Genomic DNA, 12,618 nt, shown 5'->3' with positions numbered 1-12,618 from the left:
CCGGGGGTAAAAGTCCACCAAACAGGTAACCCCAATCCAAGGTGTCAGGCGAACCGTGCTGAGGGATGAATGGTTGAGGGGGTTTAAAAGATGCTCGATCTTTAACGGAGCCCGTAGCGTTGGCAGATCGCCTTTTTGGGTTGCGTTGCGCTGATAGATCTACCAAACCGAAATCTAGTGTCGCCCTATTTTTCAATTTTGGAATATGTGTTCTGGTAATTCAAGGAATTATAATATTTAGTCCTTACTCTGGTGTTTTGGTGACTTACAGTTTTTGAATAAAACTGAATTTACCAACTTTACTTTGCATATAGTTAAAACCTCACCATCTTGAAGTTCCTCACCAAAGGAAATCAAATTGGGTTAGGGATCCATGTGTATACTAACTCTTCGAAGACTGGAAAGTGCTAATACGCAAGGAACATGCTAGAATCCTTATTACTGAACACATGTTCCATTATTGGAATTGCTGCTAATGTTAAAACCCGGGTCCTAAACTTCCTACTGGGGAGAATTTAGCAGTAAAACAAGGGTGATGCTAGGTTTCCGATGCATGGCCAATATCAGTACTCTTGTTTTGTTTTCTAAGAGAACAAAACAAATACTGTATCAATATCGATACTTTATTGCCCCTCAATGGCAATTGAGTAATGCGACATGCACTACACTAAGAATACGGGTAATGTCACTATAGATCTAAAAACTGGTCGCAGTGACAAACCCGAACAGGAATATAAAAAAAATGATGACCGAATCCTCCAAAATCACGTCTTGGGCATCAAGCTGTATATTCATTTCGGAAGGTATCTCAACCGTGGCAGGTGGTACAGCGTCAGTTCAACCACCACGATTTCGTTGACGTCAGATACGACAGGGACCGTTGCACTCCAGACTGCAAATTTAGCAATGCACTTTTCATAGTCAAACCCATCGTATCCAAAAGAAAAAAGACCGACACATTAAATCCGCTAATGATACTGGCCTTTTTTAATTCCAGTCTTCATAGCTTCTTGCAACACTGCGGGAAAGTGATCCAGGGTGAGAGTTTCTCCACTGTAATTATCCTGCCAATCTGTTACAACATTCTTCCACGCAGTTTTCAGGGGTTTGAATATGGCAACGTCTGCAGGCTGGGTGATGCGTGTGGTGTTCGGGTACAACGAAATAAGTACGATACCAAAATCCAAGCATAATTCGGCCACCTCTGCAGCTGTATGGGTGAAATGACTGTCAACAAAATACTGCACCGGAAGCTTGACTTTTTTTCTTTTGAAGAACAACTCCCGGTTCTACAGCAGATCCATCCGCTCCGAATGTAAACATTACGGTGATGTTTTTATGGCTGTCAGCATATTCGACTTCGAAGACATTTTGACTTCCGCGACAAGCAAGCACAGCCTTTGTTTTCGGATGTAAGAATAATGATGTCTCATCGCCATTATAGACTCGAGTTGGGTCCAACGCAGCTGCCATAAGGTCATTCTCCTCCATGTAGGATGTAATTGTCGCAAACCATCCACGAATGTCAGACTTCTTCAGTTTTGCGCTGGCAGACGATACGGATTCCGGTGTACGGAAGGTTATCTCGCGAAGTTGTCTGCGAAGAAAATCCTTAAGCCATTTTCGTCCTGTAATGAAGAACCAATATGAAAGAACTAATCAAGTGTATGGAAAGTAGAAACTTACCAGGTTTGTTGTTTGTGAAAGGATTTGGACGAGGACAAGCTCCGAAGAAGGTTTTCACCTGGTGCAGTAGCGATTCTTTCACTACCGGGTATCCTTTTCTCTGCATACTGATGACGTATTGCACAAGTTTGTGTTCTTCGGCTTTAGTAAGAACCGTTTGCGGGCCTTTTCTTACTTTTGTGGTCCATTTGCAGCTGAGCCGGTAGCGAACGGTAGATTGAGGAATGCCATAAGCTTTGCACGCAGCGTATAAAGTTTTTTGTTCGGAGGTCATCAGCTCTATTGCCGCTTCGTCGTATTTTGATGCGGTCTTCGTCGACGAATCCATTCTGTAATGAATTTAATAGTCTGAATGTAATTTTACCAGCTATAACTTGTTGTTACACCAGAAAACTGCAAAAAGTGTTCACTGATTATTATTTTCGGTTGACTGTCACATGTAAACAATGGAATACCACCACTATGCGATCATGCATATATCTTGTGTCCAAAACGGAACAACGGGAAAATATCTCAAAATAAAAAAGACAATTGCTGAAATCCACTGAATTTCAAAAATCTCATCAAGTTTTCACATATTAGAATCAATGATATTAGAAGTAATTGCTTTAACGGCGTGTTTTACGCTTGAGTAAATAAGGTCGTTGCTTAGAAAAACTTAAGAAATGCACCGCAAATTATCTACAACTTTTGAAAGTTACATTTCTAGCATTTCTAACTTCAAGGGACAAAACACGTAAGTTTATCACTCAATCGTTGCGTAACGAAGAATATATATTCAATGAAATGGTGTTAATATAGATAATTTTCGGAATATCATGTGTTATATTGCATTACTACCACTATTGGTACTAGCACCAGCGAGCGTTTACCCTAAAATGACAAACAAAAAAAAAATTAGTTTTATAATTCTTACAAAAACTATAAATGTCGTTGTGAAAGATTTTTAATGTTGGATAATTAGCGATACTGGAATAAGAGAAGATTCCACTGATTGATTCGGAGTTCCTAGATAGCAAATTGCCAACGAAATCCTTGTTGCAGTCTTCATAGATTCCTCCAGAAGTACTTCAGGAAATTCCAGGAATCCCTCCTGAAATGCAGCCACGGATTCCTCCTGCAATTCCTCCAGAAATTCCATAATGAATATCCTCACGGCTTCCTCCAGGAATTCTTCCAAGAATTCCTTCAGAAATTCATTCAGGAGTTCCTCCAGAAATTCCTTCAGGAATTCTTCCATAGATCCTTCCAGGAAGTCTATCAAGGATTTCTTTTGGAATGCCTGTAGGGACACCTTCAGAAATCCCTTCAAGTATTCATTCTGAAGTTCCTCCAGGGTTTTATCCTGGAATTTCCTCACGGATGCCTTCAGAAATTCCTCCAAGGATTCCATAAGGGATTTCTCCAGGAATTTTCCGGAGCTTTTTTCAGGAATTTTTTAAAGGCTTCCTTGGTGAATGCCTCCAGGGATTCTTCCAGAAATCTCTCCAAGAATTCCTCCTGGGATTTATCAATGAACTAATCCAGGTATTCCTCCGGAAATTTATCCAAAAATTCCATCTGAACTTTTTTTTTAATTTTTACTATTGTGTATTTATCTAGAGTTGATAGTTTTTCCTGGATTTCTCCAGGAACTCCTCCAGAAATATTTTTGAACCCTCCAAGAATTCCTTCAGAAATTCATCCAAAATTCTACCACGAATAAATTTCTCCAGTGATTCTTCCAAGGATTCCTCCAGGAATTCTTTCAAGAATTCCTCTAGGAATTCATTTGAAAGTATCTCCATTCTCCATTCGAACCCACGACTACGTATTCGCTTCACCCAACGGCGCTTCACCCAACGGCGCTTCACCCAACTAAGCCATAGAACAGGTAATGATTCTGCGGAATAGAAGGCCAAACTGAACCCGAGTTCACACCATTAACACTCCTTTTTTCACAAATGCATCTCTCTCTGCTTCGATGCCAATCCACAACACACTTGCGTTTGTGCCCACTAACTACAAATGAGAGCGAAATGTTTTTATGAAGTCGAGACTTACTCTCGAATTCCGCATAACTATACATTAGACTGGGTCAACAAAATCGATTTTTCAGAACAAAGCTTTTTCGATTCATTTTAGCGTCCAAAGAAACTGTGCAAAATTTGGGAGCGATTGGTTGCTTCCCCGTATTCCGCATTGCGATTGAAATTTGTATGGAATTTAGTATGGGAAGACGTGCTTTTTTGCATTTTCCTTATGAATTGAAATTTTTCGTGTAAAACGATCTAGCTAATGACGTTAAACTTTAACGGTTAAAGTATAGCCTAGGATATGCCGAAAAACTTTGCCGAAGACCGCAAAGTGATCCGACTATTGTCAAAAAAGTTATAACGTACAGATTGCCCGGTGGTGCTTAACATTTAACATGTAAAGGAATAACATCAATAATAAAATCTCAATTTTTGACCTAAGTTACCAGGCGAATAAGTTTTTTTACAAGAGTCGGATCACTTTGCAGTCTTCGGCAAAGTTTTTAACGTCATTAGTTACATGGTATTAGACAAAAGAATTCAACTTATATGAGTAAAGTGCAAAAAAGTACGTTTTCCCATACTAACTTCCATACAAATTTCAATTGCAATGCGGAATACGGGGACGCATTCAATCGCTCCCAAATTTTGCAAAGTTGTTTTGGACGCTAATATAGATTGAAAAAGCTTTGTTCCGGGTTGATCGATCAAATTCAAAGTTTCTGCATACAACGTTGACCCACTCTTTTACAGGAGTAGGCCTTGACTGAAGTTGAACGGTTTTGTTTTTCTTTCCTGTCAATTTTTCTCCAGTTATTTTATTAAAAACGAAAATATCGTCGTCGAAATTATCCTCGGACCTTCTTTTTACTTGGACAACCAACTGCGGTTTGGCAAAGGGCACGGACGACGGGCCGGATGAAGACGCCACGGACGGTTGCACGGCACGGACTACTGAGCAATATTTACACCACGGAAGGGCATCGGATGTTGTAAGACTTCTGCCAGAATTGGAGCTTCCCCTCGACCGATGAGTTGAATCAAACGGTGACCCGCCATGGTCAAAGGGTTCAATAAGGATCTCAAAGACAGTGGCACGGCACGGATGGAGATTTCTGAGCAGAATACCGCAGGCGGACGTCGGATCATGTGCGATTTGTCCTGGAACCGGTTATTGACTTTATTGAGAAAGCAGTATCTGGCTTCGGCTAGACACATACCAGCCCGTTACCTGACACAGCTGGTGTTTCTGCTCTTATTGACTGAACCAGAAATCAGACCTTTTGTTTTGTCCAACTTTGCCAAGAAAAGTCTTCCAGTGGTTCAAGAATTGGAAAATCGGAGTACATCGAGCGTTATATTCTGGGAGAATTATAGACGGCAACAGCGGTGCTCCACCTGAAGCTAATGGCGCCTGAAGAATCGTCGTGTTACTCTTCGTCTCAACACAGGTTTAAAAGGTTTATTGGAAGTACTCAGGCGAAATACCCGGTGAGTTTGCTCCATGACAGTTTCAGTACTTCCGACGTTTTACTGCATACTACGTACAGTACACGTCGTGAAGAGATGTATAATTTTTAAATAATCTAATCCCATATTTTAATCAGACTGAAAACCAGACCATTACCTATTATAAAACATTTGGTATAAAACAACTATTTTTGGGAGTGGAGGGGAATAAGAGCTGTCAATCGAAACATAATGGTTGGGAAGAGTGGAGATGCCAACTTCTTATTATAACTTTTATGTGGAGAATGACAGATTCTTCTTTTTCACATTCATTGGGGCATCCTCCAATGCGATGGCTTGCACTATATATAATTGTATGATCTTGGTTGTATAATTATAATGTTTTGCTTGATCAAATCACATTGGATGGACAGCCCATTGCTATCGGGCTTAGTACCGTGCTACAATGAATGGAAACCATCATCATCATCATCATCACAACGTTGACCCACTCTTTTATACATTCGATAAGACAGAACTCCACCCGCCATCTAGGAAAAGTTTACCGTGTGCGGAAAGCGTTGTTGGCGGAGTTTAGGAAATTAAGTTTAAAATGCTTCTAAAAAGTCGACGATCATTTTTATTGAGGCCGTTTGGCCGGAAAGATCATAAGGCCGAAAGGGTATGGTCTAATATTATGTTTTGAATGAGAGTTTGGCTTTTGAACGCGCATCGGAACTGGTGGAGATATGGGCTTAAAAAAAGAATACTTTTTGCGGTAATCCTAAACTTTTGATCGGAAGTGTACACGGTCGTCGTCGTCGTTTGAGCGGTGGTGCTAATCCTAAGATCCTAAGTAATCAAAAAGTGCTGCATCCCAGGGAATGTGAATGAGTCGTAAAATTGTATATGTGATTTGAACGGGACGACATGCCAGACGGGGGAATCAATTTTCGAGGTATCATTTGCTTACACGGCCATGTTTGGGGGTCAGAGGGTGACTCTGATGCAATTCAATCATTCAACGGCACGTGAAGTTTTCTGTCTGGTTGTTGATCGTAAATGGACTTACGTGACAAATTAACGGAGAGGTTGTTGGACTAATTTAGATCTCGGTGTCGTCGGTTCTAAATGTAATGAAGTTATGGTGTTTGTTGGCTGAACTGTACGATTGGAGAAATATTTGCACTCACTGCTTCTGGTGATCCTAACATTTTCCAGTTATAATTTAAACAAGATTAAAAGGGTAATAATAACATACATCGACTGGGATGAAAATTGAAGCTCACCATCTTTATCAAAGAAATTACTAGTTATATGAAATTGGGTATTCGCAGTGTATACAAATCATAGTTATTGGCGCCATTATTTATCAACTTTTTCTGGTAATTACACCCATATGAAGTAAATTCAAACACCAGTTGCTCTCAAACTCTAGTTTGAAAAGAACCTTCCCAACATTACAGAATAAACACAACACAACCTTCCATAAACAGCTGTGAGGTATTACAATGCACATGCATGTTCTGTACATCGATTCGGTTCTGGAACAATGCCTTATTCGTTCCAGCAGGCTAGAAAGCGCTGACCGCACTTTCAGCTCCTGCATATGCAAAACCATTACACACCATGGTTATAGTGCCCATTCGGGAGCTAGACCCAAATTCGATCGAGATTGTACGGTAGCGTAGGAGGTTTTGAAAGTTTGAAACAAAACAAGAAAAAAAAAAAAACGACTAACCAAACTGACTCGAGGTTCGGACATTCATAGAGACACGAAAAACTAGAATTCGGCGTAGTGAATCTGAACTTTCAATTTTCTCGGTTTTATTGGTGCTGCAAAATTGGATCAAAAACACATTCGTTCGTTCATATGCTTGTTTTACAATAGTTTACACTCCATTTGCTTGCTAGCTGGTAAGGCAAAGGGAGTGTTCGGGGTAATATGCAAGTAAATAAATGCTCGGAGGTTTGGGAACGCTCGAAAATCTTTTTTTTTTTGTTTCAAATACTGGCATCCAACCTAACTCTTGGTATGAAATCGTACCTTTACCAAACAACAACAATTTTAGTTAAAGTTTAGTTGAAGCAGATGATTTCTCGGTAGCTAGTAACAAAGGACGTCTTAATAACATCCCCACCCTTTCTTGATGACCGGAACGTGGCTGACACCGTTGAACATTTTTATGTTGAGCAAGTTTATGGATAGCAATCCTCATTCATTGATTCTCTACGCTATATTCCGATTGCTTCGGTCAATCATGGAGTAACAACTTCTACGAATTGTGTGATCATATTTCAAGTAAATTCCCTTTGATTTTCACAATACGTTTCAATGTAATACAAATTACCCATTCTTACAGTAGAGAGATGGCTTCCCAGCACATCTTGGAAAATCAAAGCGTCCATCTTCGTGGAAATAGTTCCACATTCCCAACAAATTTGCTCAGAATTTATCCCACAGATTGGTTCGGGATAAATTTATTCTACTTTTGGGCGCGCACATCGCACATCGCACACGCATATTGAATTTCAACGTCGTCCATTCCTGCACCAATTTGTCACCCACCGCACACACCGTACACCGTGTGGTGTGGGTGATGTGGTGTAGGTTTGGATGCGCAAGATGTATATTGTACATATGTGAACTGTTTGGTCTTTCTTATGCCAATGGTGACCGGCATTCCATTCCAATGTCGATCGATTATCTGTCTTCTGATGTCGGTTTTTGCCGTTTTTGCCCCACTACTGCGAGCTGTGCAGTACAGTTGACGGTGGCGACTCACAGTGGGTTTGTTTGTTGTTGATTGATGGTCAACATTTGAGAAGTAACTAAGCACGTATATATTGCCTCTTACTGGAATATGACAGATGCACGGGTAATCAGAAACATACTGATAAACTAATATTTAGAAGACATCATTACGATGAACGCCTTTATGGCGACGTTGCAAGCACCGAAGGTGTCGTGGTAATAGTACTTGGAGTACGTGCGGAGGATAAAAGTCATCCGGTCCCTAACCTCTAATCGATTGAGGAGGAGGTTGGCCGGTTGAAAACAACAATGCCACTGGAGAAGATCAACTACCATGCGAGCTTCTTGAATACGGTGGAGAAGTACTGGTGAGAGCACTACACTGGTTCATTACTGTGCAAATCCGATAATCATCCATCAGAGAATTACCCAAACGGCGTCGGTACTTACGCCACGATGCTGCTCGGCACATCTTGCCGGGTCGATGGTTCACAGGAGAAAGAGGCCGAGTTGATACTCTGCGTGCGTACGTCAGTGGAGCTCGTGTTGGAAATGAACGCTCACTGGCTGGATGAACCTCAATCGACAACGAACCGAGGGGTATATATTATTATATACTCCAACGGATAATAGGGTATCCCACATCCCACTCCTTCTCTAAAAAAAATCAAGATGCTCATGAAGTAGCGAAATAGCTGCCACTCAGACGTTAGCTTCACATGAGATAAAACAAACCTGCACGTATCCATTGACATAAATCCATCTTGTTACATACCTACATGCCGCATAGATAATACATCTGCCAAATACCTGAACTCCTCGGATCACCGAATACGCCATCATTGCTAATGCATCGCTCTCGATACAGTAGTATTCCGTGTTTCATCACTGCCAGCTTACAAGAACCTACTTTCCAAACTGGCTCGTTATGCATTCTACATTCAAAATTGAGAAAAAAAACCCAGGCCACCACAATTGATAGACTTCCAAAAACCAAATTTTCAAAGTGCGCTGTTAAACACTAAGCAAGACACCCTTCCAAGAAAGTCTTCGACAATGCCACACCTCTGTGGGAATAGTCAACAATAGTCAAATATAGACATTTACTGAATAATTACTCTAATGAATATCTCAGCATAACTCGACATTTTTTTACAGATTACAGATTTGATATATTATTTGTTTGTCGGAATTCAAGTAGATTAGTCATAAAGTTGTGCTTGATTCGAATAAAAGTTCCGCTATGGCATTATAATTTTTCTACGAATCTTTTAATGTGAATTATTACCTATTGATACATGCCTCATTCTTGCAATCCTTTCATATCTTAAAATCTCTTTACGTTAATTTTTAAGGTAAGACCTATTTGAGTAATCGAACATTAATGATTACGTTAACGTTTGGGTTGGTCCCGATCTGTAAATATACAAAATATTTCAAAGTTCATTTATTTAGCATTACATTACAATCATTATAAACCTGAATCAAGAATTTGGTAGAAGACTTCGTCACAACACTCGGTTCGTGTCCTCCATTATCGGGCGCGTCCCACATTTGCCAGATCGTTCTGCACCTGGTCCGCCCACCTTGCACGCTGCCCTCCAGGTCTTCTTGTACCATCCGAATCTCTTGCGAACACCAACGAGGTTGTTTTCCCGCATCCTCACAACATGCTCCGCCCATCGTATCCTTCCAGCTTTTCCTGCCTTCCGGATGCTCGCATTGTTTTCGCTCCTATCTGACGCTAGCTTACTACCACAATCTAGTGAGCGCTTGTCTAAACACAGGACGATATGCATTGGTCATCTACTGTTCATAACCATGGCACTCAATGCAACCTGCTTGAAGCATTACATCTATACAGGTATACCTCGATTTAGTGGACCCTCGATTATATAGACCCTCGATTTTATGTACTTCGATTTTATGTACATTTTACCTCGATTTTATGTACATTATTTTTAATGATAAAATTTGTAATATTCAATTAGTTTAATACTTGCAGTTTGTATCATGATGACTTATAATGCAGGGATTTTCAGCTTTTCTAACTCGTGGAGTACTATATATCAATAAATTATTTTGTGGAGCACCCATATTAGACCCATATGACAAAAAGTGTGACAAATTATTTCTAGTGCTGCCATGGTAGAATCAGAGCTAGTTAGTCAAGATTCCCCGATTTCAGCGTACCTACACGTGTACATTTCCAAGGATAAATTCCTGGAGGAATCTCTGAAGGAACCGCTTGAGCAATTCCTGAAGGAACTGCTGGAACAACTTCTGAAAAATCCACGGAACAACTTTTGAAGAAATTCCTGCCGAAATTTCTGAAGTAATTCTAGTAATATTCAAGAAGCCTCTAAAGTATCGCCGAAGAAATTTCAGAAGGAATTTAAAAAAAAATCACAAGAAAATTCAAAAAAAAATTCTGAATGAATTTCTGAGAAAAGGAATATTTTTAGAATCCATAGATGGATTTTTTGAGGATGTTCCAGAAGGAATAACTGGAAACTCCTGATTGAATACCTAACAAAACCTCTTGAGATATTTTTGAAAAAATAAAATCCTGGACAAATCCCCAAACAAAAATCCTAAACATTTTTTAATGAATTCCTTGAAAAATCCATAGAAAAATTTTTAGAAGTATGCTTGGAGGAAATCCTGGAAAAGTTTCTGAGAAAATACATAGAGGAATGCTCGGCGGAATTTCTGATGAAATCTCTGTGTCAATTTTTGCAGGAATCTCTGCAATAATGTCTTTCAGCCTTTCCATATCAATCCTCTGTAGAAGTCTGCAAAATCTGTAGGAAATTTTCTTTGAGGATTTCCAAAGACTTTCTTAAGAAATTCTTGGAGCAATCTGGAAGAGAAATGTTTTGAAGGAATACCAAAAGGAATGTGAATAAATTTTGGGAATTTCCTTAATAATCTCTTGTAAAGAATTATTAAAGCAATCCTCGGAGACAGTTCTTTAGAAAGTTTCTAAGGATATTTTGAAAGAGTTTTGAGCTTCTGATTCACAATGTATTCGTGAATCATATTCTTAAAAAAATATGGAATATTTCTAAGAAGCTTCATGAAAGGTTTTCTAGATGAAAGCTTTGAAAAAAAAAATCGGGAAGAATCTCTATAATTCCATAATGACATTCTAAAGTTTAGAGGTATCTCTAGAAGATTTTATTAAAAAATGCTGACTGAATTTCGTAAGGATTCCCTGGATGATTTGAAGAAAATCTACGAGCAGTTTCCAAAGAAGTCCCTGACAGTATTTCTTTAAAAATCTCTGGAAGATTTTATCAGGAGCTCGTGAAAGATTTTTTAAACGAATCCTAGGATTGATTTTAGCAGAAATTTGTAAAGAAATCCATGGAGGAAAATCTGGAGATATTTTTGAAGAAATTATTGGTCGAATTTATAATAAAAACCATGGGAGATTATCTGAAAGAACCTCTGGAAAAAAAAAATTTGAAGGAACTCCCAGGGTAGTTTCTATAGGAATGCCAGGAGAAAATTCCCGAATGGTTCTCACATTTTTTTAAGAAACGTGGAGAAATTCCTAGAGAAATCCCAGGAAGTTTTTTTTGACAGAAATTTAGATTTAAAAAAATCTTTGGAGCAATTTCTAAAGCAAACCCTGGAGAAAGTTTTGGAATAAATCTTTGGGAAATCGTTTGAGAGAATGCTTAAAGGAATTTCCGAAAGATTTTTCGAAAAAAAACTGAAAAAGTCTCAAAAAAGGTAAAGAAGGAATTTCTACAAAAAATCATACACATCTCTGTCTGAAAATTTTGGAGAAATCCTTAGAAATTGGAAGTTACTGTGGGAATATTTGGTGAAATCCTTGGAAGAATTTCCAAAGTATCCCAGTTCAAATTTTTGAAGGAATTTTTGAAACATTTTCTGTAAAATAGTTTCCGAAGGCATCGCTGAATGTTTTATTAAAGTAATCTCTGGAAAAATTTCTGAACAAATGTCTTAAGATATTTCTGAAGGAATCTCTGAACGCATTTTTGTAAGAATCCCTAGATTCCTCTATAGAGGAATTTCTACTCATATTCATGGATATTTTTTTTGGAAAAAAGTGGAAGAATTTCAGAAGTAAATCATGAGAGTTACTTTGAAAGAATTCTTAGTGAAATTTATAGAATAGAAGGAATTTCTAAACAAATCTTTGAAGAACGTATTCATGACAGATTTTTTGATAGAAATCCTTCCTTCATTTTTGGCGGAATACTTGGCAAAGTTTCCTCAAATAAAAATATAATAGAAGAATTGCTGATAATTTTTTGTAAATTTTCTAATGAAAGCTCCAAAAGACTCTCGTACGAATGCCTAGAGCAATTTATGAATAAATAACTTAAATAATTTCTGAAACAATCTCTGAAATGATTTGTGAAACATCATGGAGGAATTGGTGATGCAAATCTTGCGAAATTTCGGTAAATAATTCTTTGTGACTCTTCTGGAGGAACACATGGAAGATTTTCTGAAATATTCTGTAACATGATTTGATGTGGAAAGTTTTATTCGGAGACCGTCGTAATAAAGTTGAAAATTCTGGGTTCACTTAATTTAATTTAACACCCCAGCATTGCAACAAAAGGCGACCGAGCAGATAGCGGCACAAACCTACACTACTCGTACAGAAAGATCGTTCGGCAAATACAGCACAACCAGTAATCACGCTCTATCAGGTGCTTGTCATTGACA

At 38.7% G+C, this 12,618-nt stretch overlaps 1 pseudogene; it reads right to left on the bottom strand.

Moving 5' to 3' along the window:
- Positions 1-968: 968 nt before the first annotated feature.
- On the bottom strand, positions 969-2,014 carry LOC115259756 (uncharacterized; annotated as a pseudogene).
- Positions 2,015-12,618: the final 10,604 nt, after the last annotated feature.

The sequence above is a fragment of the Aedes albopictus genome, chromosome 1 (genome assembly GCF_035046485.1).
Source record: "Aedes albopictus strain Foshan chromosome 1, AalbF5, whole genome shotgun sequence".
Classification (NCBI taxonomy): Eukaryota; Metazoa; Arthropoda; class Insecta; order Diptera; family Culicidae; genus Aedes; species Aedes albopictus.
The sequence above is the reverse complement of the archived record's forward strand: the minus strand, read 5'-3'. Positions and strand labels throughout refer to the sequence as shown.